The 25,595-nt window shown below is 36.5% G+C and overlaps 1 protein-coding gene across 3 annotated transcripts in view; it reads left to right on the forward strand.

The window, feature by feature from the left end:
- Positions 1–11,427: 11,427 nt before the first annotated feature.
- LOC306873436 (mothers against decapentaplegic homolog 1) overlaps positions 11,428–25,595 on the forward strand; it is a 29,381-nt gene continuing 15,213 nt past the window's right edge. Inside the window, exons 1-2 of one of the 3 annotated variants that reach the window (XM_079422721.1) lie at positions 11,460–11,530; positions 24,538–24,711. The gene's annotated coding sequence lies outside the window, so the exon portion shown is untranslated. Of the gene's footprint in view, positions 11,531–15,581; positions 15,644–24,537; positions 24,712–25,595 lie in introns of all 3 variants that reach the window. The other 2 variants (XM_079422722.1, XM_079422720.1) reach the window with 2 other exon arrangements.

Genomic DNA, 25,595 nt, shown 5'->3' on the forward strand with positions numbered 1-25,595 from the left:
GAGGAACAATGTTTTTTTTTTTTTTTTTAAATAAAAGTCTTCCCTCTTCAAAATTAAAGTCCCCATTTGCGCGCGCGCGCGCACACACACACGCACACACACACAAATAAATTAAATAATAATAAATAAATAATATCCACAGCTTCAAAAACTAGATGGTGATGATGTAGGTTTATTTGTAGGTTTGTTTATAGTCAGCTGTGATTAGATATTTCTAATGGAAGATATCATATTATTTAACAAATATTTTAATCTTGCATCGAATTTGAAGGTCTTTATCAACACAGCAACCACAATAAAAACGTTTCTCCACGTTCTGAAAAGGTCATAACGTTTTTGTATGTATTTATTATTATTATTATTTTTGTCACAACATAAATGCATTTTATCACGTTGCACACACAAAATTAATCATTGAAGATTTTGTGCAGCATTTCTGATTCTGTCGTCACGTTTTTAAATGCCTTATTCCGACGTGCAGATGCATTATTCATTAATCATTACATCATTCATTTTACTACAAAACAAATCCAACGATTTCATAATTTATTTTTAAGAATGAACAGAATATTAAATAAATAAATTAATATTAAAAGAAGTAATGATGTATGACGCCAACAACACACTTGACAACATTTGTTTCTAAAACTGCTTTTTTCCCCAATAGGACGCCAGACTACTGGACTCCTGACCTGCATCGTGTCCTGTCCAGAAACCATAAGCTGTCTGCCGCCCTCATGTGGCAGTGAGAGAAAACACAACCATTAAAGGGATAAATATGAATATAAATGCATCATCATCATTCATTCATAAATCTTCGAATAGCCAATGAAGTTTCAATAAGCCAAGAGAGAGAATGAGGAAAATAGATATTCAAAAGTGTAAAATTATCACATCATTCTGAAGACTGTTAGATTTGAATTAATAATTATAACCCAAAAGTGGTCACTACATTTCAATAAATAAAAGGTTTTAAGACAAAATTGCTTTATTCTTGTTTTCTTAAGCAGTGGTATGAAAGGTTGAAACAATAAAGCATTGTTGTTGTAGCCTAAGAGTATTCAGCATTACTTCCAGGAATGCAGAGAAATATCATCAGCTTTATCCAAAAGCACATGGAGCTTTTTGTTTGTCAGTTTGTTTTCTTTAGTTTTGTCTTTACATTGTCTAAGCCTGACAAAGCGTTTATGACCTCAAGGGTAGACTATTGTAATGCTTAATGGTTGTTCTGCATGCTTGATCAACAAACTCCAGCTGGTTCAAAATGCAGCAGCTAGAGTTCTTACTAGAACCAGGAAATATGACCACATTAACCCAGTTCTGTCAACGCTGCACTGGCTCCCTATCAAACATCGTATAGATTTTAAAATCTTGTTAACTACTTATAAAGCCCTGAATGGTTTAGCTCCTCAGTACTTGAGCGAGGTCTTATCACATTATAGTCCTTCACGTCCACTGCGATCTCAAAACTCTGGCCGTTTGATAATACCTAGAATATCAAAATCAACTGCGGGCAGCAGATCCAAACCCAAACTCTGGAACAATCTACCTAACACTGTTCAGGAGGCAGACACACTCTGTCAGTTTAAAATACTTGATACAGAGGAAACACATTCCTCTGTAAAATGTGCTGCACACACTATAATATTTGGGTTGAACTGTTCTGGAACAGTGTTGTAAATACAACTTAACCACTGATTTCTAGTTGTGTCCTCTTTTGGAAGCCCAAACAAAGTAGTTTCGTTTTCACAACGTCTCCACGACACTGTTGGCAGCAGCAACAATACTACAGAGAGAATAGTTCCGCCTTCTTTCATTGCGCATACGTTTGGGCGGTGTTTTGCAAATCTTCCCACACAGTGACATAGACGTGGGGGGGCATGTTTGAATGAGCAGTTTTAGTAGGGCATGGACGAGTCTTAACTTTTATAAAGAATATCGCTTTGGGTTTTGAGACTTTAGTCTTTGTAACTTCAGGGATCTTATCTATGCATGAACAGCTTGTACCACTCCAAAGAGAAAGGAAAACTTGAAATCGCATCATATGACCCCTTTAAGTGAAATGGCAGAAGTTTAAAAATGCTGTCTTATGTCTTCTGGAGGGCTCCCAACCTGCAGACTTCAATTCCCTTCTCCGTCACACTTGGCAGTTTTTTTTGTCATCTAGTAATCCTGAACACCATGAGCTGGTTCAGGTGTGTTTGATTAGGGTTGGAGCTAATGTGCCTTTCAAGTGGAGTCAGAAATATTGTAATTAACAGCTCTGAGCACATGAATGACCAAGTAAAGTTGTATTTACAAGTGGTAAACTTGGTATTAGATGATACGTGAGTTGCTGAGGTGTGGCGTTGAAAGGGACATGTTGATTTGAATCATGGCAGAAGCACTTATCGATCTCTAGCCTATCTCTTTCCTTCGGCTGCTCCTATTAGGGTTCACCACAGCACAATTATATGTACGGAAGCACTGATCTATAATATAGATAATATATCTATAATCTACATATTAAAATCAGTGGATGGAAAGCAAGTCTGTCGTGAATGGTTTATTACTCAATTTTCATGGTTTATACCTTCTTAATGTAACAATTTAATTAAAGTTGTGATATCGTGGATAAATAAGTGATAGACATTATTATTATTTTGTCATTTTTTAATTATGTGCATGTAGGCACTAAAGTGACCACAAGTAAAATGTGCACTTTTTACGTTTTGTTTACAAGAAATGGTTTGCACTTTTGACAAATCTAAAATGATAAGGACTCCAGTTAAATAAGTGATCTACGTCAAAATAGGACACAACAGTGTTAGTAAATGTGTTATTGTATCCTCTATATTAGGGGTTCTCAACCCCGGTCCTGGAGGGCCATTGTCCTGCAGAGTTTTGCTCCAACCTTGATCAAACTCACCTGCCTGTAGCTTACTAGTAATCCTGAACAGCTTAATTAGCTGGTTCAGGTGTGTTTAATTATAATACAATTGTGTAGGCCCCTATTGTACGAGATGGCAGTTGGCCTACAGCAGTTTTTTTCCCCAAACTTGAGGTCCGCTGTGCTGTAGAATTTAGTTCCATCCCTGAGTAAACACATATGAACTAGTAAATCGTGTTCTTCTACTAGAAAGTTACAGGCAGGTTTGTTTGATCAGTGTTGGGGCTACTGTAAACTCTTTAGTACAGTGTACCTCGATGGTCAGCGCTGAGAAAAATTAAGCCTGCATTACGGTAATGGAACAAAAGATTAAGGAGAAGCTGTTGTGTCATTCTATAATTTATGATCTACATCTTAAAAGACATTACTGCATCACTTTGACCTTCACCAATCACCTCAGCAAACATCCTGCTCTCCACACTGATGATAACATCAGATGAGGATCTCAGCCAAAGCACCTAAAGAAGTGAACCAGTGACTTCCCTCCTGTTTTTTTTCTTTTTCCTCTAGTCATGTCCAATTTTTACATATTAAACTCAAACAACAATATATTGTTTTCATGATTGTCTTCCAGGCCCCCCTCAAAATCTTGGCTGATAACATAACTTCATATAAATATTCAGGCCATGCAAAATGTTTTACAAAGTAGAACTTACTTATACTTACTATTATTTAAACTTTTCAATAAATTAAATGTATTTAATATGAAAAAATGATTTGAACTGATTATGATTTGACACTAGAGGGAGCTGTTCACAGGGTTTTTATGGTGAACTTATGCTATAACTGCAATGCATTGAATGTTAATAAAAGTTATTAATAAAGTGATGCATATGGTTCACCTTTAAAAAATTATGTAGGTATCACCAAGAGTAGTTTTGACTGACATTTTATATTAGAGCAAGGTTGTGAAAGCCCAGGAAAAGATAGACATAAAAAAGGCCTATGCATCTTTAATGTGTCTTGATGGATTTGTTTTTTACAAACACACAGATTTTCACTTCACAATACATTAACTGATTAATTGGAATCATGTGGATTACTTGTGGATAATTGTGATGTTTTTATCAGCTGTTTGCACTCTCACTCTGACGGCACCCATTCCCTGCAGAGGATCCATTGGTGAGTAAGTGATGTAATGCTAAATTTCTCTAAATCTGTTTCCATAAAGAAACAAACTCATTTTTATCAACTTTTCATTTTTGGGTGAATTATTCCTTTAAAATATGTTGTCAGTGATATCGGAATGTTTATTTTATTTAGTGTATCAGTATTGTGTAATCAAAAACATTCCTGCATAGAGGTTTACAAACAGCAATCTCCATTGGGCAGAGGTTATCATCGTAAAAGGTAGCTGACTCTTGTGGTTAATTGCCACTGATTGGATGATGGAGAGAGAGAATGAGGAGGATTGGCGAGGAAAGGCAGCTTCAGAATCAACAAAGACGTGTGGGGGGTGAATGAGAAAACATGATACCTTCAAGCCCTCCCATAAATTCAATTGCAGGGCTATCTTTGTAACCTTTGACCTATCACTGCTACAGTTACAGCACAGTGGTAGCCATGGCAGCTACGATCAATGAAGCAATGGGGATGACATCATCGCACAGCGTATACTCACAACTGGTGAATTAAAGAAAAACCCTGCAGCTAAGATTCTAAAGTCCTTATTTGTACTTTGTAGATTGTTTTCTATTTAGAATATTGCAAAACATATTTTGAATGGTTTAGTGAAATTAAGTTTTTAACTCAAGCTGACAACGCACATATTTGCATACTGTAAGTCATATGTGTTAAAAATGCTTTTCAGATGGAAATGAGTTTAGGGTGGATCTGGCTTTTGTTGTAACATAAGCTTCATTGTGTAAATGCTGAGTTATTCTCTTGCTAGCTGTTGTAGTCATCCCTCCTATGTTTTCTTTGGCATTATAGTGCATATACTGTTATTCTTTTCTAAGAAAAGCAAATCAGACATGGAAGCTTTGTTTACAGCTGGAGCTATTTTCACCACACAGTACTCTTTTTAGAATACGCCACAGGAAAGGATGATGTCAGAGGACTATCGCTTACAATATCTCCAGATGGATGCAGCACCACAGCTCTCGTCTCAAGAGAAATGACCTTACAATGTTGAACTGAAGGAACATCTGTGATCTGGGAATAAAAATACCATTCCATCTTCATAGTTGCATGATGTAATGCAGGAGTTATATTTGCTGAACATGCAAACAATAGCATCACCAACACCTGTCAAATGAATACAAATGAGTGTTAAAGGAGTAGTTTACCAATAGAAACACCAACTGTTTTGAGCTGTTTTCGCTTGTTTGATCTGTGCATATTTTGATTCAGTTTTTTTCATCGGAGGAAGCAATATTATACATTTTAGCCAGGTTAGAAGTTAAAAACATCTTGATGGATTTGTTTCTTAAAAACAAGCAACTTTTCTCTTCGCAAGATGGTATTTGATGTTGTATGAATTAGTTGTGGATTATTGTGATGTTTTTATCAGCTGTTGGAACTCTCGTTCTGACGGCACCCAATCACTGCAGAGAATCTATTGGTGAGCAAGTGATGTAATGCTAATACATTTCTCCAAATATTTTCCAGTGAAGAAACAAACTCATCTTGGATGGCTTGAGGGTGAGTACATTTTCTGAATTTTTTTATTTTTGGGTGAACCATTCTTTTAGATTACGTGTTTATTCATGGGTTTAGAAGTATTACTTACATGAGTTAATATTTTGCCTTTTTATTATTCTAAAATATTAAGACATTGCTCATGTGTAGAGTTATTTGTTCTGTGTGGGGTCTTGTGGTCCCAAGACAAGTCAATTAACTGTTTGAGAAATTAACCATAATTAAAACTCAGAACGAGGACTGTAAATGTCAACTGCTCAGGTAATTTGGGTGTGTGTGTGTGTGTGTGTGTGTGTGAGTTAAAGGAGACAGTTGAATACTCATCAGAGCTGTTAATTAACTGATACAGATCTTCTTGAACTACTACATAAACAATATGAACCATCATAGCAGACAGCATGTGTCTCAAGATGCCTTTAAATTATGCTGTAAAAAAAAAGGTAGCTGTGGTCAACATAGAAAGTATTGACAATAGCGACAATTTTTTTGGTATTTTGGGATGGCAAATACACACGTGGCCAGAATTGTTGATACCCTTGATAAATACGATCAAAGAAGGCTGTGAAAATAAATCTGCATTGTTAATCCTTTTGATCTTTTATTTTAAATATTCACAAAAATCTAACCTTTCATTGGAGAATAAGAATTTAAAATGGGGGGAAATATCATTATGAAATAAATGTTTTTCTCTAATACACATTGGACACAATTAACGGCACCCTTTTATTCAATACTTTTTAAAACCTCCATTTGCCAGTTTAACAGCTCTAAATTTTCTCCTATAATGCCTGATGAGGTTAGAGAAAACCTGACAAGAGCTCAGAGACCATTCCTTCATCCAGAATCACTCCAGACCCTTTAGAGTCCCAGCTCCATGACGGTGCTTCTTCTCTTCAGTTCACCTCACTCATTTTCTACAGGGTTCAGGTCAGAGGACTGGAATGGCCATAACAGAAGCTTGGGTTTGTGCTCAGTGACCCATTTTTGTGTTGTTTTTGAGGTTTGTGTTAGGATTATTGTATGGTTGTAAGATCCAAACATGGCCCATTATAAGATTTCTAACAGAGTCAGTCACAAAAAGTCTAACAGACTTTTTATCTGTTGGTATTTGATAGAATCCATGATGCCATGTGTCTAAACAAGATGTCCAGGACCTCCAGCAGAAATATAGGCCCACAACATCAAAAATACAGCAGTACATTTCATAGTACACATGGGGTACTTATTATCCCTGTGTTCACCAAACCCATCTTGAGTGTTTGCTGCTAAAAAGCTAATTTTCTAGTTTCATTTGACCATAGAAGCCAGTCCCATGTGAAGTTACAGTTGTGTCTGATAACTCAATATGCTGGAGGTTGTTTTAGGATGAGCTAGGAGAATTTTTCTTGAAACCCTCCCAAAAAACACGTGGTGATGTATGACAATGTTTTTTTTTTTGTTTTTTTTTAAGATTTTCTGACCCCTAGACTCAACTATTTGTGATTCTTGAAGAGTCTTTGGCCACTCAAACTCTCCTTCTCACCGTGCTTTAGGACGATATAGACACATTTTATGTTAATTATTGCCCTGATGGTGGAAATGGGGATTTTCACTGCTCTAGCTCTTTTCTTAAAGCCACTTTCTAATTTGTGAAGCTCAATTATCTTTTGCTGCACATCAGAAATATATTCTTTGTTTTTTCTCATTCTGATGGATGATTAAGGGAATTTGGACTTTGTTTTCCCTCCTATTTATATTTCTGCGTAACAGGAAGCCATGGCTGGATAATTTCATGTTCATAATCCCCCTGGAGTGCTCAAAATTGTGAATATGAATGGGAGTATACTTCAGAGATATTTTACTTGCATGAATTTGTAGGGGTACCAATAATTGTGTCCAATTGAGAAAAACATTTATTACATAATGAGATTTTCCCCCATTTTCAATTGTTTAAGTTCAATGAAAGGTTAGATTTTTGTGATTTTATTAAATAAAATATCATAAGGATTAATAATGCAGGTTTATTTTCAGAGCCTTCTTTGATCATATTTACCAAGGGTACCAACAATTCTGACCACGTGTGTAGTTGTATATTTTACAAGTTTATAATTTAAGATATTTAATGTTAATATACAAATATTAAACTATAAATATCTGCTTTTTACTTTTTACAACCTCCAAAATAATTTCCATTTTGAATGATTAAATGCATCAAATGCTTTTGCCAGTTATTTATTTATTAATTTTTTTACATAATTGAGTATATTTGACCTTTTGGAAGCAAGACATCATTGATAATGATTGATATTTCCTTTGATAACTGGAATTGAAACATATAATTGGCAAATAGTCATATAATGGTATGATTCCCCTCCGGGAATGTGCTTTTAAATTATTTGGTAATTCATATGTTTTACTTGCCAAAACCCTAAATGTGATGGTATTTTAAGTAAAATTACATATAATGCGATTTTCAACCTATAAAATGTTCATAGTTGACCAATTAACAGGTATTTACAAAGCCTTTTTACTGTTTTTCTATAAAAAAAAAAAAGATAACTTTTTTTTTTTTTACAGTGTAAGGCTAAAGTATAGTTGTTATATAAAGCATTGTTAAATAAATTGAATATGAGTTCATCAATTTCCCTGGATTATATTTGAACAATATACCAACAATGTGTTCACAAAACCAAACCCAGTGGGCTGTTTTATTACAAATGACAAGGACGACCTTGGCAAATGCTTTTACACTAGCGTGGTCTTCAGTATGCAAGCCCTCCACCAAGTGACCATGGCAGCTGTTCCAGCCTCTTGAGCCTTATGCAAAGCCCCACAATTGTCCTCTTATTCCTCTCTCCACCCTGGGGTATGGCAGACCACCCTCCTAGCAACCATGGGGATTGCTGATAGTGGGGAGAGGGGTTAACTCTCGCCAGGCCAGGGTGGGGAGCTTCATCTTACACGCCACCCATTTACAAGTAACATATTGTCCATTTGAACAAATGCCAGTCACCAAAGTTGTTACCCTTTCACAGAGGAAAATAGGAGGCACGTCAGCTGTCAAGGCCACTGTGCTCTCTCATCTCTTAACCCACATACCTCCAAAACGTGTTTTATAGAAGTTTCTCTAGAAACACAAAACCTCAGAGAGGTTTTTTTATGGTATATGTAAGGCATTCAAGGAAAAACAACCTTCAGAAATAGTGTGGGTTCAGTAGATGCTAAGCACAATAACCACACAAATAAATTACGATTTGGCCTTACTTTTGTTAAATAAAAAAACAAAAGCAAAATCTGGGTTACAGTGTGGCGCTTAAGTAAATGGGGCCCATTCAACTGAAAATACTCATTGTTTCATTAGTATAACCAAATTTTCATTTATATTTATAAATTATGATAATTCTGTTGTTTTTTTCTCATTAGTATGTGTGTCTACATAGTTTATATAATTTTTTTATTTCAGTTTTAGTTTTTGTTATTTTTTTGTACATCAATTTAAAGTGAATTAAAATGAGAAATGTTGAAATAAAAGATTATTTTATTTATATATTTTTTGCTATAACCCAGCTCAAGATACATAAATAATGTATATGTTAACATGATTTTGTATGAAAAACCTACTCATATTACTTTATTTAATATTAGGCCACAGCTTTGCTGCCATGGTGACATAAAGCCTATAACTTTATAACTCAGAATTATTGCAAGTGCATTTTAAAATAAACTTTACATATCTGCTGTTAAATGCCACAAAAATTTGCCCCATTCACTTCTAAGAGTTTATTTCTTTTAAGTGTTTATTTTTGGCTCCATTCATTTGTGCTATACACTAACCTTGATTTTTACTTCTTTTGAGTCCAATTTTTTTTTTTTTTTTTTTTTGTAATTAACATGCCACAAATAGTGTCAATTGAGCTTATCAAGCACTGAATGCAGAATATTCCTTTAATGCTGTTCCACATTTTTTTCATACCTCAAATTAACATGTATTTATGCAGGTGGGCTTATAGTCCGTGATGGTTCGCAGGATAAATAAAAAGCCCTTGGAGACAGTATTTAAATATTACCACTCCAGACATTATTTCTAGAAGAGCAGAAGCACAGTGTCAATGGAGGCGCCTGTTTGAAATGCGAGCTGCCTGATTCTCTGCCATCATGCTTAGCATTACTGAAAACACCAGTGCTGTGCCAAGGACCGCTGATGGCACCAAAGCACAAATGAGTCGCATATGTAAGCAAGCACAAAGCTTGGCTACCCAAAAAGAAATGACAATACCACTGATTTAGAGTGTTTCTTCATTTTGTGCAATACTGTAGTTTTCAGCACTACCACACATTCCCATGGCACAACTGTCCGGCTCCATTCATGTGATGAGGGTGAATGAAGGCTCAGTGACAGAGGCGAGAGGCCCTCCTCAGACCTCTCCTCCCTCCTCCGCAGTGGCTGATACTGTTAAGACAAAAGGATTCAAATTGAAAGTGCACCTGACAGCAGCCCAGTGGGAGACAAGATGAGCACTGTAGTTTGCTTGCTCATTAGGAGGCGACTTTATCTTTTTAAACCTTGGTTTATGTCAGTAAGCATAACATTTAAGACATTCGTCAGTGTTTGAAAAATACATTATAGACTGTCTAGTCCATTTCTATAAAATAATTGCATAAATACTTATTGGAAAGCTTTGTTATTTTGAGTTAGTCTCAGTACATCCAAACTGTTACCTATTTACATAGAAGACAAATTTGGTGATATGAAAATGAATCCAATGCAGTTACCATAAAAATAAAAAAACTGGCTGATAAGAAGCTATGCAAATTCATAAAGTAAAAATAAGTAAACTGCAGCTTATTAGTTTGATAGTTGCAAGGTACAAAAAAACAACAACAAGGCTATAATAATGATAATGATCAATTACAAAGATTTAAAAAAAAAAATAATATATATATATAATTGTAAACCTATGATGAATTTCTGACATATTAGAGGTGTTTTATAATTCTGCACACTTCTTGAAACGCACTCTCAGCTCGCAGTGTTTTCCCAGATTTCACATTCACGTGCAGCTTACTCGCGCCTCACTCAGACATTCTGTCGCCAACCGCGTGACGTAATCTGCGCGAGCAGCACTTCTACTCTCGATGGTCTCCCTCCGCCAGCGCAGCCACAGGATAATATAGTTCCACGAGCTCTCGCACTCCTAATGAACTGGGATATTAATGAAGAATAAATAGTTTTACTTTAATATATGCCAACTTAAGCTGATTATTGACATTAGCAACCTAACATTGAAGGGTTTCATGAAGATTGTCTTAAATAGCATTCATTGATCTAGCTGCGTTTCGTTTGTAGAAAATATGATTGACTGTGATGTGGATTGTAATTTTCTCGTTTTGTTTTTCGTCTTCAAGTTGTTACAGACAACTTGTGGTTGACAAGCTTTACATGCAAAAAGATCTACAGCAGATTAACACTTAAGTAGCCTAACTAAAGATTTGATTGATGTTGCTTCATGGCATTTTAGGAAACTATTTATTTATATCTATATTTCTTTCCTTCTTTATTATTTTTAATTAAAATAAATAAATAAATGTAACTTTGCTCCTTTCATAGTTTTAAAATATAATCTAAATCCCTTTCAAGAAAAATATTTGTACATTTTATTTTATTTTACATTAGTAATTAAGGCACTTGTTACATTAGTAATTAAGGCACTTGTTACATTAGTAATTAAGGCACTCCTCGGGCCCTAGAAAGAGTAGACTACATTGTTACATAATTCATTCCACAGTACTTCGAAAAAGTTGAATGTGTAAAAAAGTAGGACTTGTTAGAACTTGCGCACCGCACCTCACTATATCCCGCGGCGTGATACGAGTCCGGTGCGGAGGGTGCGGCGGCCCGCGACACACTGACGCCAGGCGAGAGCGCAGCGAGTCTGGCTGTGTATGAATGCTGTGAAGGATCGCGTTGAGGTGGCGCACAAGGTACAGTAAACTTTAGTTTTCTTTTTAAACGCGTCAAAAACTGTGAAATTACAAACGGCACTTTTGTAAATGGTTTTTAGAGGAACGCGCAATTTATTACTTCTTAGCGAGTGTTTATCGCGCATTGAGAGCAGTAATGAAGCATCCAACTTGGTGGCTCTTCATAACAACTCGAGAGTAAATCACTCAGTATTTGCTATGGTTCGTGTGTGTGTGTGTGTGTGTGTGCGTGTGCGTGCGTGTGCGTGCGTGTGTGCGTGCATCAGTTTGCTGTTCTCACGAAGTCATGCTGTTTGTTGTGCATAAAGTACAGTTTTGTTTGACTGTCACATGATGTTTGGTGCAGTTGATGTTTCAATAATATAATAAAAATATTTAATTTTTGTGTTGTATTTGTTTATATGCTTTATAACTGTTGACCTTGATTATTATTAAATTCACACAAATTTGTTGAAATCTATTTAGTCATTCCTTTATATATCATTCATTCCATTATGCTTCATTTCGTGCTTTACCACCTAGTTCGGTTTATTGTGCAGTTGTAGGGGATTTTTATTTTTTGGTTGTTCAAAAATGGCAATAAATCATACAGGTCACTTATAGTGAATATTTGCCCCCATACATGATGCATGCAGAGCCTGTGAGACCTGAGCCAGATTTCCTGACATCATTGAAGATGACATATCAGATTACTCAAAGGACAAGAATTTGTCCTTGTCCATGATGTGCTTGGATTGTTTTATTCTCACACATTGTGTGTGTGTGTGTGTTGGGACAGATAGAGAAAAGGAGTGCGTGTGTGATTGTCTTATATCAGCATTTACTTACTGTATTGTTTGGGTGAGAGGTACCTTGATGGACTGAGATGAGCAGTGATTCTCTTGAACATTGTATAAAATTGAGTGTTGCATTTTAAGGCTGGCCTATAACTACATGTGTACAGTACATTACAAAGCCATTGAAATAATCATTATTGAATGTATTTAGACATTATACTAATACATTTTCAGTACATTAACACAAGATGTACAATAAAACAGATAGCTAAACTTTAGTGTTTTTTGTGAACAATTTTTTAAATTTTATTTAAAAGGCAAACTCAAGTACATGAAAAGAAACAAAGAAACCTAAAACATACATGAATACTAAAACAACAATGGACTGCATGATTGAGGAGAAAAGAGCCAACAACTGAAGCAGAAACAACAGAATTATCAGTTAGGATCAGGGAGAATTACTTTCCATAAAGGGATGTACAGGCAATTCTGTCAGAATTATCACCATTTCTGTCTAAAATGTAAATATTTAAATTTCTTCAAACAATTATGAAAACACCTTTAGTTTTATTGTCAGTCGCAGCAAAAGAGACCACCTCGTAATACCCATTATTGCATCTATGAACATCATCCATCCACAAATGAGCTTTCTGGATCAAAGCAATGTCAACCTTTTTTTCGTTGCAGTAGTTGTAAAAAACCTCCACGTTTATGGAGGCCACCTAAACCATCGATATTACAACTTATTATATTAATTTCAGTCATTACTATCAAACAAATAAGTGAACTGAACAAATGAGAGAAAGTTGTACCACTGCAAATGAATTAACTCAAGTCTGCCTTTAAAAACACATTAACATAAAGAAAACCCACCCCATAAAACTTTTACAGACTAAAAACCCCAGCCTGCTGCCCTCCCCTGTCTTGGTCAGTGACAGTAACATGACAGCCAGTACCATTCTTTAGAACACCGCCATTAGCCCTATTATAAGAGAACAGAATAACTTCACAAGAGTAATAAAGTGGGGCTGAAAAAAAAAAGTATGTATACTTTCCATAACGAGGAAACAAACATAAATAATTGTATCATATATATTAAAAACTGTACATTAGTGATACCAAGTTTCCTTGCTTACATGAAGAACTGCCAGTAGCCGATTGACACATGAAGTTCTAGATAAGTTCAGTAAATCAGAAGTTGAGTCAGTCGGTTTTATCAAACCCTTATACCATGTCCATCCCAGGAGAATGAGGAGCGGGAGTGGAGCTCAGGAATTGACGAGCTTCGTCCGGTGAGTGCGTTAGTTTGGTCTCGCCGTGTTTCATGACGATCTTCAGCGTAGCAGGATACTGAAGAAGGGTCTGCAGACCTGCCTCTTTCAATTCCTTCCGTTTTGCACTGAAGGAGCTCTGCTTCTTTGCCGTCGCGGGAGAGAAGTCGGGGAAGAAGCTCAACATCGCACCGTCACCCGCGTTCACAGGACCACGGCGTCTTGCTTCATTAAGGATCAAATTCCTGTCATTTGGAGAGATCCGTTGAAGCTCTGGAGTAAACTCGATGCGCGCATCCTCATCCGTCATCCTTCTCGGCCCCTTCAGATAGTCCCAGCAGCTGGAGATTACTCCGTCTGCTGCGGTCCTGTAAATCTGTCACTTGTCCCTCGAGGGCATCCAGACGGCCAGTGTGTTCGCCGATCACTTTTTTCTGCTCTCTCTGTTCCCTTATTAAAAAGTCAACCTTAGTCAACTGTAGTCATGTGAGAGGCGAATTCGGTGCGCATTGCAGCTAATTCAGCCTTCAAAATGTCCTCAAATTGCTTTTTAGTGATCGCCATATTGTCTTCAATGTCGGTTCGGCCCGCCGCGGCTGCTGGCTTTGTTTTCTTCTTAATTGGCGAGGATGATGGTGAAAGATAAGCGAGTTTCCGACTGTGTGACATCTCCAGACCAACGACAAACGAAGAAACTACCCTAAATGTAAAAAAGAAGACGAACAACAGTAAAAGATGGCAATATACACGGAGCTCAGCTAATTTGCGACTTGGCTCATGAAAGCGTCACGTGATCCCCCCTAAACTTTAGTGTTTTGATGTTAGCTTTCATTGAATATTGTGATTCTGATAAATGGATATTTCAATTTTTGTTACAAAACTTCATCAAACAGTAGCTATTCGGCAGACCCCCTGTAGTAACCAATTTAGAAAATCAAAGCTAACAAAACTGAGGTTTGAACAGTGACCTAAAATAAAATAATTTTATTACAATTTTATGTATTTACTGTACGTTTCCAGATTTTGTGTGTGCATGGGGTCACAGTTAATTGTTTGCTTAATACAATTTTAGGAAACTTTTACATTTTTTTACTTTATTATTATTATACAGTGCCCTCCAAAAGTATTGGAAATTCTTTTTATTTGGTAAAACATGTATGTGTTGAAACGGCTAATAATAAAATGTGACATTCTGTAGTTTTGTCTCATATTCATCTTTTAATCATATTTGTAAATGTCTCGACTACACAGCCAACAGAGCAATTTTGTCTTTACTGATCCAATACTTTTGGAGGGCACTGTATGTATGTAAAAATGTATGTAAAAATAATAATATTAATCATAATAATTATCATCCTTCTGTCCACAATAGGCTAGATAAAAATGATCACAACTGTATATCATAATATATGATAACTGGCATATTGTTCACAGACCTAAAAAGTAATTTTCATCATTATTTTTATTGTTATTGTTGGTGGTAATATTGTGAGAAAGAGACAGATATATAATAAATAAATATGTAAACAAACTAAAAATAACGAACCATCACAATATCATAATAGCTACAAGACATCTGATAGGTATTTTATTCACAGACCAACATAGTGTGCCTGCTTTCTGATTGCTAAGTGTGAAGTGAATGCATCCATGGCATGCTCAGGTCTGTGTGTGGACTCAAAAATATGAAATGCCTTTCCAATTATTTGTTTTCAAGAAGTTTAACAGGTCAACCTTCTTTTGTAATCCTAGTGGTTTGTTGGCTCATAGAATCAGCGAAGCTCCACAGTGACTCACAACATACTGAGAACAAACAATTAGCCATCAGTTTACAGAGCATTAGCTGGTGTGCATGAACCTTTGGCCAGTTTGATTTAAAAGTGGCATCACAGGGAGTTCGACACGCACTTGCTCTTGTTCTGAGTGTCTGTCTCCCTCGCTCTCACTTTCATTTTATATCTCCTTCTCCATTTATCTAATCCCCCAACCCTTTTTTTTTTTTAGAGAACATCGCAATAGAGCTGGTGCTTAATGGAGGGCCCCAGATCCAGCCCTTGATAAATAATGTAAGTTCTTTATAATGCGGAGTCCCCTGGGAAGGCCGAGAGAGCATCATTACTGCCTCCTAAATTGATTAACGGCACTGAACCAGCGCAAAATGATACATGGAGATGATACAGGGGGTCAAGGCTGTCAAAGTTGCGTGATGGGAGCCACATTAGCTCTGCCCGCTGCACCAACCCTCAAGCTAATGCTAATATTTACATGCACTCAGACCTGGAGAGCACTAGCTGAACGTGCAATGATTGCATTTTAATGGCTGCCCTGCACTGCAAATGTGGAACCGAAACTGCCGTTTTTTTCCATTTGCGTAATTTTTCAAGCAGCAAATACTCAATCACAGTTCACTGACAAGACCCCTTCACGCTCATCTTACGCTCATTTAGTCCCCACCCAATTTTTGCATCCCGTGTCGTTGCACTAGGCAGTTGGCCCAAACAGGGAACATACCTTCAAGTATTGGTTGTTTTGGCTGGGCTCCAGACAGCCCAAACTAACATGGTCTGAGTCAATACAACGGTATATTGACCTTTTATGTAAGTGTGTGGTCAGACCAGTGGTCAGATTTTATGAATCCTCAATAATATGTATCAATTCCCATCACTCCGACAGCCTTTGTATGCCTTTGCGAAGATGTTTGGATGCTCCTCTCTAAATGACGTGGAATTGAATTAAACAAGGCAGCTGGACAGCAACTCTGAGACCTGTCGGTGGTCATCAAAGCTTGGTTTTAACCAGACAGACCAAAAGATCTTACCAAACCCAAGGGCCTGGTGTGAGAACAGCATCTACGGATGTTCAAACAGCACCTGCTGTAGGAATACCAGATCTGTGTGGTGTTTGGGTTCGGGAAAGGCGCTTTCAACATGTATGACAGCTTCCCTAAGGGAACAGCTGCATGTGTATTTGAGTTTGAAGTGGTCTTACAGCCTTGGGCAATGAGAAGCCACTGGCTGCCTGTGATACGTAAAGATAAAGAGGCTCTTGATGTGTCAGGGAGATACTTGTAACAGTCACACAAAGGTGTTGAAGAGTTACTATACTCCTTAGTCTTAGTTATTAGAGAGAGTTTAGTGTGTCATAATATGTTCCTTGTGTATTATGTCGTCACTTTGGTATCAGAATCTCAGATTTGATTAGTGACTAAATTTAAAGGTGCCATAGGATGAAAAACTGTCTTTACCCTGGCATATTTAAATAATAACAGTTCTGTACATGGAAATGACATACAGTGAGCCTCAAACACCATAGTTTTCTCCTTCATATGTAAATCTCGTGATTAAAAAAGACCACTGAAAAACAGGCGAATCAGAACATAACACCGACTGTGACGCAACAGTCGGGATCACTACGCCCCCAACATTTGCATAAACCCGCCCTTGTTCTAAGCCGGCCGAACCATCAGAAGCTCTGCAGGTATTGTAAATAAACAAGCGCGGACAACAGCGAAAATAACAAAATAAATGTTATGTTCCAGGCCGTGCAGGGGGTGTGAAGTGCAGGGATGGGTTGGTGTCTGTATTCAGAAAGGCACAGAAAGCAAATAACGCGAGCCACTAAAGGGACATGGTTAGCTCCTTGCTAGCGGTAGCCTGTTACAGTACATAAGATTTCACTCTCAGTAAGGAGAGATGAGGATGATGGCGAATGACTTACAGATCCTGAGCACCACTGACGAGCATCTGATCTTGTGAAATGTGTGGTAAGTACTGTTGCTCCATAATGTAAACATAGTTTGTGTGATCGCGTCTCTTGAAAGTGAAACTATAACGCGATCGATGGATCGTTCAAAAGCAGTTTCAATGCCTCGCATATTAATAACGGCTCCCTGATGCCCGCGTTTTATATACAGTATAATTACCCGACGATATAACTGCGAGAGAAAGTATTTAAATATATATTTTCCTCCCTGTGCTTCCTTCTTGCTGATGAGCCGTACTGTGAAACAGCCAATCAGAGCAGGGCTCAACATTGAGCAGCACTGTGAAACAGCCAATCAGAGCAGAGCTCATTATTATTCATGACCCTGCCAAATAAGCCAATAACAGACCGTTTCATTCTAGGGAGAAATCCTAGGGTTGTAAATGGACATGTAAAATCGTTTCTGGAGATTTTTTGCCCTTACCTAAGCCACATACCTTCTGTGTAGATATCAGAGAACAATTTAAAATACTGTATCAATGCATTCTATGGCACCTTTAACTTAATTGTCTTTCAAGGTTTGTAATTTTTCTTTCACAATGTTAATGTTATTATTGGTTTTAAACTATATGATTTTGTAATATTTTTCAGAATGTAAGAGTGGTATTACCATGTTATTACACTTACCTCTTTTTATTAATTATATAATATATAATACTATATATACTATACTAATAATATAATATAATTTAGAAATTATTTGGCATTTCACATTTTAGATGAACTACAGAAAAACAAAAAGCAAAATGAACTAAAAATTATTTTTCAGTAATCCTGAGATTTTTTTTTAATTGTCTTTTGTCATAGATTATGATTATATATTTTTTCATTTGTTATTTTTCATTAAAATTAAGTCATCTATATGCAGTAGACACACAAAAGAGTGACAATCAGGTCAACACAGAGAAGTATAGAAATTCTACATCTATTAAAAAAAAAACTGTGCTGGTATCGGATTGGATCGGTATCGGCAGATACTCCGAATTTTTGGTATTGGATCGGATCGGTTCTGAAAAAATGGTATCGTTGCATCCCTACGTTACATGTACTTACTATTATAATAACAATAAATGATGCATAATTACATGCAAGTAACCCTAAACCTAACCCTAAACATATAGTACGTACATGTAGTTAATTAATATTACTCTGTACCTAAATGTGTAATTACACTGTAACAAAGACACCTTAAAATAAAGTGTAACTTGTTTTTTATTTATCAAAATAGAGCAGAATGCATTATGAAGGATTATTATTATTATTATGAATTATAATTTTTTATATAAACTATGCCTAAATTGAAAATTTGATGAGATGAGCTGAAAGATCTGTATTAATGCACTGTTAATCTGAAAAAGCATTAAGCAATAGAAGAATCCATACACATTGATTCACTCACTGAAAGATCTTCCATGGCATGAAGTTTTTGCAAGCTCACCTGGTCCGTATTCAGCAAGAACAGATGGAAAATTCCACACATATTTATCTTTAACCCATCTGTTATCTTCTTTAGCTTTTCTTAAGAAGAAAGAACTTGTCATGAATTCCTGCTTCCTGTCCACTGAAATTTTAGGTTCTATTATGAAAGACTACAAAAATTTGATCCCTTGTGTTAATCAAAGGGAACCCAAAGACCAACCAAGTCAAGTCAAGTCACCTTTATTTATATAGCGCTTTTAACAATACAGATTGTGTAAAAGCACTTAACAGTATCAAATTGGAGGATAGAGTGTCAGTAATGTATAAAAATAAGATTAAACACTCAATTTTCAGTTAAGGAATTGCATTATTGAGTTCAGAGATGTTATTGTCTAGATCAGTTTAGTTTAAATAGTATCTGTGAAATCAAATTGACGATAATCACTAGAAATGAAGTGTCCCCAACTGAGCAAGCCAGAGGCGACAGCGGCAAGGAACCGAAACTCCCCTCTGTGACAGAATGGAGAAAAAAAACTTGGGAGAAACCAGGCTCAGTTGGGGGGCCAGTTCTCCTCTGACCAGGAGATAATTGTTTATTTATTGTTTACTTAATGTTTTAATTAAAATGTTAAATGTATAAATGTATTTATTTCTATTTTATATTGTTGCAATTTCTAACAATAATAGTATTATGTAGTTAGGTATTTTATTATATTTTTACTTATTTTCTTTTCTTTTTCGTTTTATTGCATTTAAAGTAGAGGTCTTCACTGGGGATATGACCCCAGGGCTCGTCCAGGTGTCCCGGCCTCCGCCGATGATCAGGGAGACATAATCTCCTGGCGCCGATCCACCATCTGATCCGGACACGGACTGAGAAACAGAATAAGAAAGAAACAGACAAATATTAGCGTAGATGCCATTCTTTTTACGATGTAACGAGTACATCGTGTGCAGGGCTCGCAAAATCGCTAGCCCGACGTCCCGGGGCTATTGTGTTTTCCAGTCAGGCTACCAAAATGTATCACCGCCCTGCCCGACGGGCTACCTTAAATACAGGGCTCCCACGGAATGTTCCCTCTAAGCTGAGCGCGCGCCTGACCGCGCTCTTCTTCCACTGCGGCTGCGCAGAAGAAATAATGTGCCTCGCACACACTAAAATGAGTTGGGAAGCCATTTGATTGAATGCCACCAGTAAAAGGGAAAGAACAGCAATGCTCGGGCAAACCGCTATAGAGCTGATGTCACGACAGAGTTAGAACCGGTAAATGCGGTTTACAGGTTTCATAGAAAGAGAACGATATGCACCAAATGAGTCGCTGTAGAAACTGAATACTTCAATAGTTGCAGTGCACTCAACACGAGAGACAAACGTCCTCATGTATTAAAGAAGAGTGGCTTGATTAAGTGCTGGAAATAGCGGAGGATGGGCAAAGAACGGTAACAAAACTCTGAGACATAAAGTCCCACACAAGAGTATTGTACAAACTGTACTTGTTGTTTAGACAATGTTTAGACAGCTATAGAAGAATTCATATGTTCACGTTTTTTTATATTTAACTTGCATATCTCAGCTTAAGTTTTGCTTCAGTTAGTATTCTATTCTATTCTATTCTATTCTATTCTATTCTATTCTATTCTATTCTATTCTATTCTATTCTATTCTATCAGTTTAAATAGTTTGTATTGATAATATATTATGTTAGGGCTATATTATAAACCTGATAAATAATTGACCTTGTTTTTGAGTCTTTGACTTTGAGTCTCTTGCTCATCAAGGCTGTATTCATTTCAAAAATACAGAAAAAACAGTGATATAGTGAAATATTATTGCAATTTCTAATATTGGTTTCCTATTTTAATACCTATACTTTAAAATAGTATTTATTTCTGTGATCAAAGCTGGATTTTCAGCATCATTACTCCAGTCTTCAGTGTCCCATGATCCTTCATAAATCATTCTATTATGCTGATTTATTATCAGTGTTGAAACTGCTGTGCTGCTTAATATTTATTTGGAACCTGTGTTACTTTTTTCTTTGATTAATAAAAAGTTTAAAAGAACAGCATTTATTCAAAATAGAAATATTTTCTAACAATATAAGTCTTTACTATCAGTTTTATCCATTTAACACATCCTTGCTGAATAAAGTTGAACTTTCTTTAAACGTTTTTGAAGTATCTTTAAAAAAAAAAAGGAAAAAAATTCTGACCCCAAATTTTTGAATAGTTTATATTGTAACTCAAAATCTCTATTTTGACTAAACACTGTTCTTTTTAACTTTTTATTTTTTATAAAAATAAAAATATCACAGGTCCCAAAAAATACAGTATAAAAAATAAAATAAAATAAAAAAGCAGTACAATTGTTTCCAACATTGATTAAAAATCAGCATATTAGAATGACTTCTAAAGGATCATGTGACTCTGAAAATATTGCTTTGCTTCACAGGAATTAATTACATTTTAAAGTATATTAAAATAGAAAACATTTATTTTAAATTTCAATAATATTTCACAATATTATTTTGTGAAATCATATTCAGTATTTTTTATCAAATAGATACAGCCTTGATGAGCCTAAAGAAACTTCTTTAAAAAACTGCAGTGTATTGTACAGTAAAAATGTTTTCTCAGGTAACCTAAAATGTACATCATTTAGTTACATCAAGTGTCAAATCAAATATAAATAGCACATTAAAGTTAAAAGTTACACACTTTTTTGTGTGCGTGCTGTACAGGTCTGGTATAAAGAATGCTTTTGCTCAGGTGACCGAAATGTCTGACCGATAGAGAAAAGTTTTACTCAGCAAGAAAAAAAAATTAGAGGGAACATTGCTCCCACGGGTCCTTAAATTTGATACAGCTAAATTGAATAGTTTTTAAGGCATTAGACAGTTTTAAATATGTTAAATGGTATAAGAAATAATTTTTCAAATTGCCTTAAATAGATTTTTAAGAATTCTGCAGATACCTTGTAAATAGTCAAATAAAACTCTTTCCTTGATATTCGTTGATATTTGTGTATTGAAAATGTTTTGATTGACATTTATGGTCTTTATTTTATTTGGGCTAGTTAAATTAATTTCCGGGCTGCCAAAATCTGAAGAGTACCTGCCCGAAGGGCTACCAGGGATTTAGAAATTTTGTGAGCCCTGGTGTGTTATGGGGAGTGTTCCGGTTGATCTAATTAATGCAGCCTAACAATCCTTTAATGGATTTGAATAATAGAAGTGTATTAGTGTGTTATGCATAAACCAGGTTAAAGAAATGTGTCTTTAATCTAGATTTAAACTGACAGAGTGTGTCTGCCTCCCGAACAGCGTTAGGTAGATTGTTCCAGAGTTTGGGCGCTAAATAGGAAAAGGATCTGCTGCCCGCTGCATTTTGGACCAGCTGTAGTTTGTCGATCAAGCGTGCAGAACAACCACCCAATAAAGCATTACAATAGTCTAACCTTGAGGTCATAAACGCATGAATTAGCATTTCTGCATTTGACGTTGAGAGCATAGGTCGCAATTTAGATATTTTTAGTTTTATATTTTAGTTTTTGAGATGGAAAAACGCAGTTTTACAGATGCTAGAAACATGGCTTTCAAATGAAAAGATTGCTATCAAACAACACACCTAGGTTCCTAACTGATGACGAAGAATCGACAGAGCAGCCGTCTAGTGTTAGATAGTGTTATTACATGTGGGGTTTTTAGGTCCGATAATTAACACTTCTGTTTTTTCCGAATTTAGCAGTAAGAAATTACTCGTCATCCAGTTTTTTATATCGACTATGCATTCCGTTAGTTTCTCAATTTGGTGTGTTTCACCGGGCCGCGAAGAAAAATAGAGCTGAGTATCATCAGCATAACAGTGAACGCTAACACCATGTCTCCTGATAATATCTCCCAAGGGTAACATGTAAAGCGTGAACAGTAACGGTCCTAGTACTGAGCCTTGAGGTACTCCGTACTGCACTTGTGATCGATATGATATCTCTTCATTCACTGCTACGAATTGATGGCGGTCAGATAAGTACGATTTGAACCATGCTAAGGCACTTCCACTAATGCCAACAAAGTGTTCTAGTCTATTCAAAAGAAAGTTGTGGTCGATAGTGTCGAACGCAGCGCTAAGATCCATTAGCACTAATAAAGAGATACAACCACGATCAGATGATAGAAGCAGGTAATTTGTAACTCTAATGAGAGCAGTCTCAGTACTATGATACGGTCTAAATCCTTATTGGAATTCCTCACAGATAGCATTTTTCTCTAAGAAGGAATATAATTGTGAGGATACTACCTTTTCTAGTATCTTTGACAGAAAAGGGAGATTTGAGATCGGTCTGTAATTAACTAGATTTTTGGGGTCAAGTTGTGTTTTTTTAATGAGAGGCTTAATTACAGCCAATTTGAAGGTTTTGGGGACATATCCTAATGACAATGACAAATTAATAATAGCCAAAAGAGGATCTGTGACTTCTGGAAGCAGCTCTTTTAGTAGTTTAGATGGAATAGGGTCTAACATACATGTTGTTAGTTCAGATGATTTAACAAGTTTATACAATTCTTCCTCTCCTATAGTAGAGAATGAGTGGAATTGTTCCTCAGGGGATCTATAGTGCACTATCTGATGCGATACTGTAGCTGACGGCTGCATGATTACAATTTTATCTCTGATAGTATCGATCTTGGAAGTAAAGTAGTTCATAAAGTCATTACTGCTGTGCTCTTGGGGAATGCCAACACCTGTTAATATAACCTTATTTTTCATTAATTTAGCCACTATATTGAATAAATACCGGGGGTTATGTTTGTTTTCTTCTAGAAGAGATGAAAAGTCTAGATAGAAAGACTAGATAATGATCTGAGATATCATCGCTTTGCTGCAGAATTTCAACACCACTAACATCAATTTCATGTGACAGTATTAAATCTAGAGTATGAGTTCGACAATGAGTAGGTCCGGAAACGTGTTGTCTAACCCCAATAGAGTTCAGAATGTCTATGAATGCTGATCCTAATGCATCTTTTTCATTATCGACATGGATATTAAAATTGCCAACAATTAAGACTTTATCTGCAGCCAGTACTAACTCAGATAGAAAATCAGCAAATTATTTAATAAAGTGTGTATGGTGCCCTGGTGGCCTGTATACAGTAGCCAGTACAAACATCACAGGGGATTTATCATTAACACTTGTTTCTCTAGATAATGTTATACACAGCACCATAACTTCAAACGAGTTATACTTAAAGCCTGCCCTCTGAGAAATACTGAGAATATTGCTATAAATTGTAGCAACACCTCCCCCTTTACCTTTTGGACATGGCTCATTTTTATAGCAGTAATCTTGGGGGGTAGACTCATTTAAAGTAATGTATTCATGGTTTTAGCCATGTTTCTGTCAAACAGAGCAAATCTAGGTTATGATCATTGATCAAATCATTTACAAAAAGTGCTTTTGTAGAAAGATACCTGATATTCAGTAAGCCAAGTTTTATAAATTGTTTCTCTGTATTGTAAACATTTTTTATTTGTTGAACATCAATTAGATTGTTATTCTTAATTTGGTTTGGATGTTTTTTGTATTTTCTAGTTCGGGGAACAGACACAGTCTCTATAGTGTGATATCTAGGTGAAGGAGGCTCTATGTGCTGAGAATTAACTGATTTCTGTGACGTGAGGTGGCTAGCAGATGGTCGGTTTAGCCAGTCGATCTGCTTCCTGACCTGGGCCCCAGTTAGTCAAGTACAAACTCTAAGACTATGTGCTATATTTCTAGAGAGAAGAGCGGCATCACCCCAGGAGGGATGAACACCATCTCTTTTCAACAGATCAGGTCTGCTCTGTTGAAAAAAAACGTCCAATTGTCTATACAACCTATGATATTCTGCGGGCACCACTTAGACATCCAGCCATTGAGTGACGACAGTCTGCTATGAATCTCATCGCCACGGTAAGCAGCGAGCGGACCAGAGCATATTACAGTTTCTGACATCGTACGTGCAAGTTCACACACCTCTTTAACATTATATTATTTAGTGATCTCCAACTGGTGAAGTCAAACATCATTAGCGCCGACATGAATAACAATCTTACTGAATTTACGTTTAGCATTAGTCAGCACTTTTAAATTTGCCAAGATGTCAGGCGCTCTGGTTCCCGGTAAACAATGGACTATGGGGGCTGGTGTCTCTATTTTCATGTTCCGTACAATAGAATCGCCAATAACTAGAGCACTTTCATCAGGTTTCTCAGTGGGTGCATCACTGAGTGGGGAGAACCTGTTTGATGTTTTGATCGGAGAGGTGCTTTGACCCGCGACTAGGCCGCCTCACAGTCACCCAGTTGCCCTGTTGCACGGGCTCGACCGGAACCGAACAATGTACAGGAGTCCCTGAGCTAGTCGCATCCAAAGAATCCCTCGTCGCCGACAGAGAGAGATAAAGTATACATGTGACATGAAGTGCAAATAACAAGAGAAGGAGAAGGCATTACTCACCGTGATAGATGAAAGATTTACTTACCACTGTTGCTTGATGAACTCGTGAGTTCAAACGGAGCGAGAGAGAGATGAAAAGGAGCAAGTAAAAAGAAAACAATAATAGGCGCGAATAGAAACGCGAATGACAAGCTAACCGGCTAACGAATGCTAACGCATGGCACACGCGTTGCACTCGCGGTTTTAGATTAAAAGCAAACGATCAAATTAGTCAGATTAGTTTGATAGATAATATCAGAAATATGGAGGGAATTATGTTATATTTTATCACTTTAAACAACAGAGAGTGAAAGTAAAATTCAGCAGAAAGCGAAGCTATACGGAGCTACCTCTCAGCA

Source organism: Barbus barbus, assembly GCF_936440315.1.
Source record: "Barbus barbus genome assembly, chromosome: 8".
Classification (NCBI taxonomy): Eukaryota; Metazoa; Chordata; class Actinopteri; order Cypriniformes; family Cyprinidae; genus Barbus; species Barbus barbus.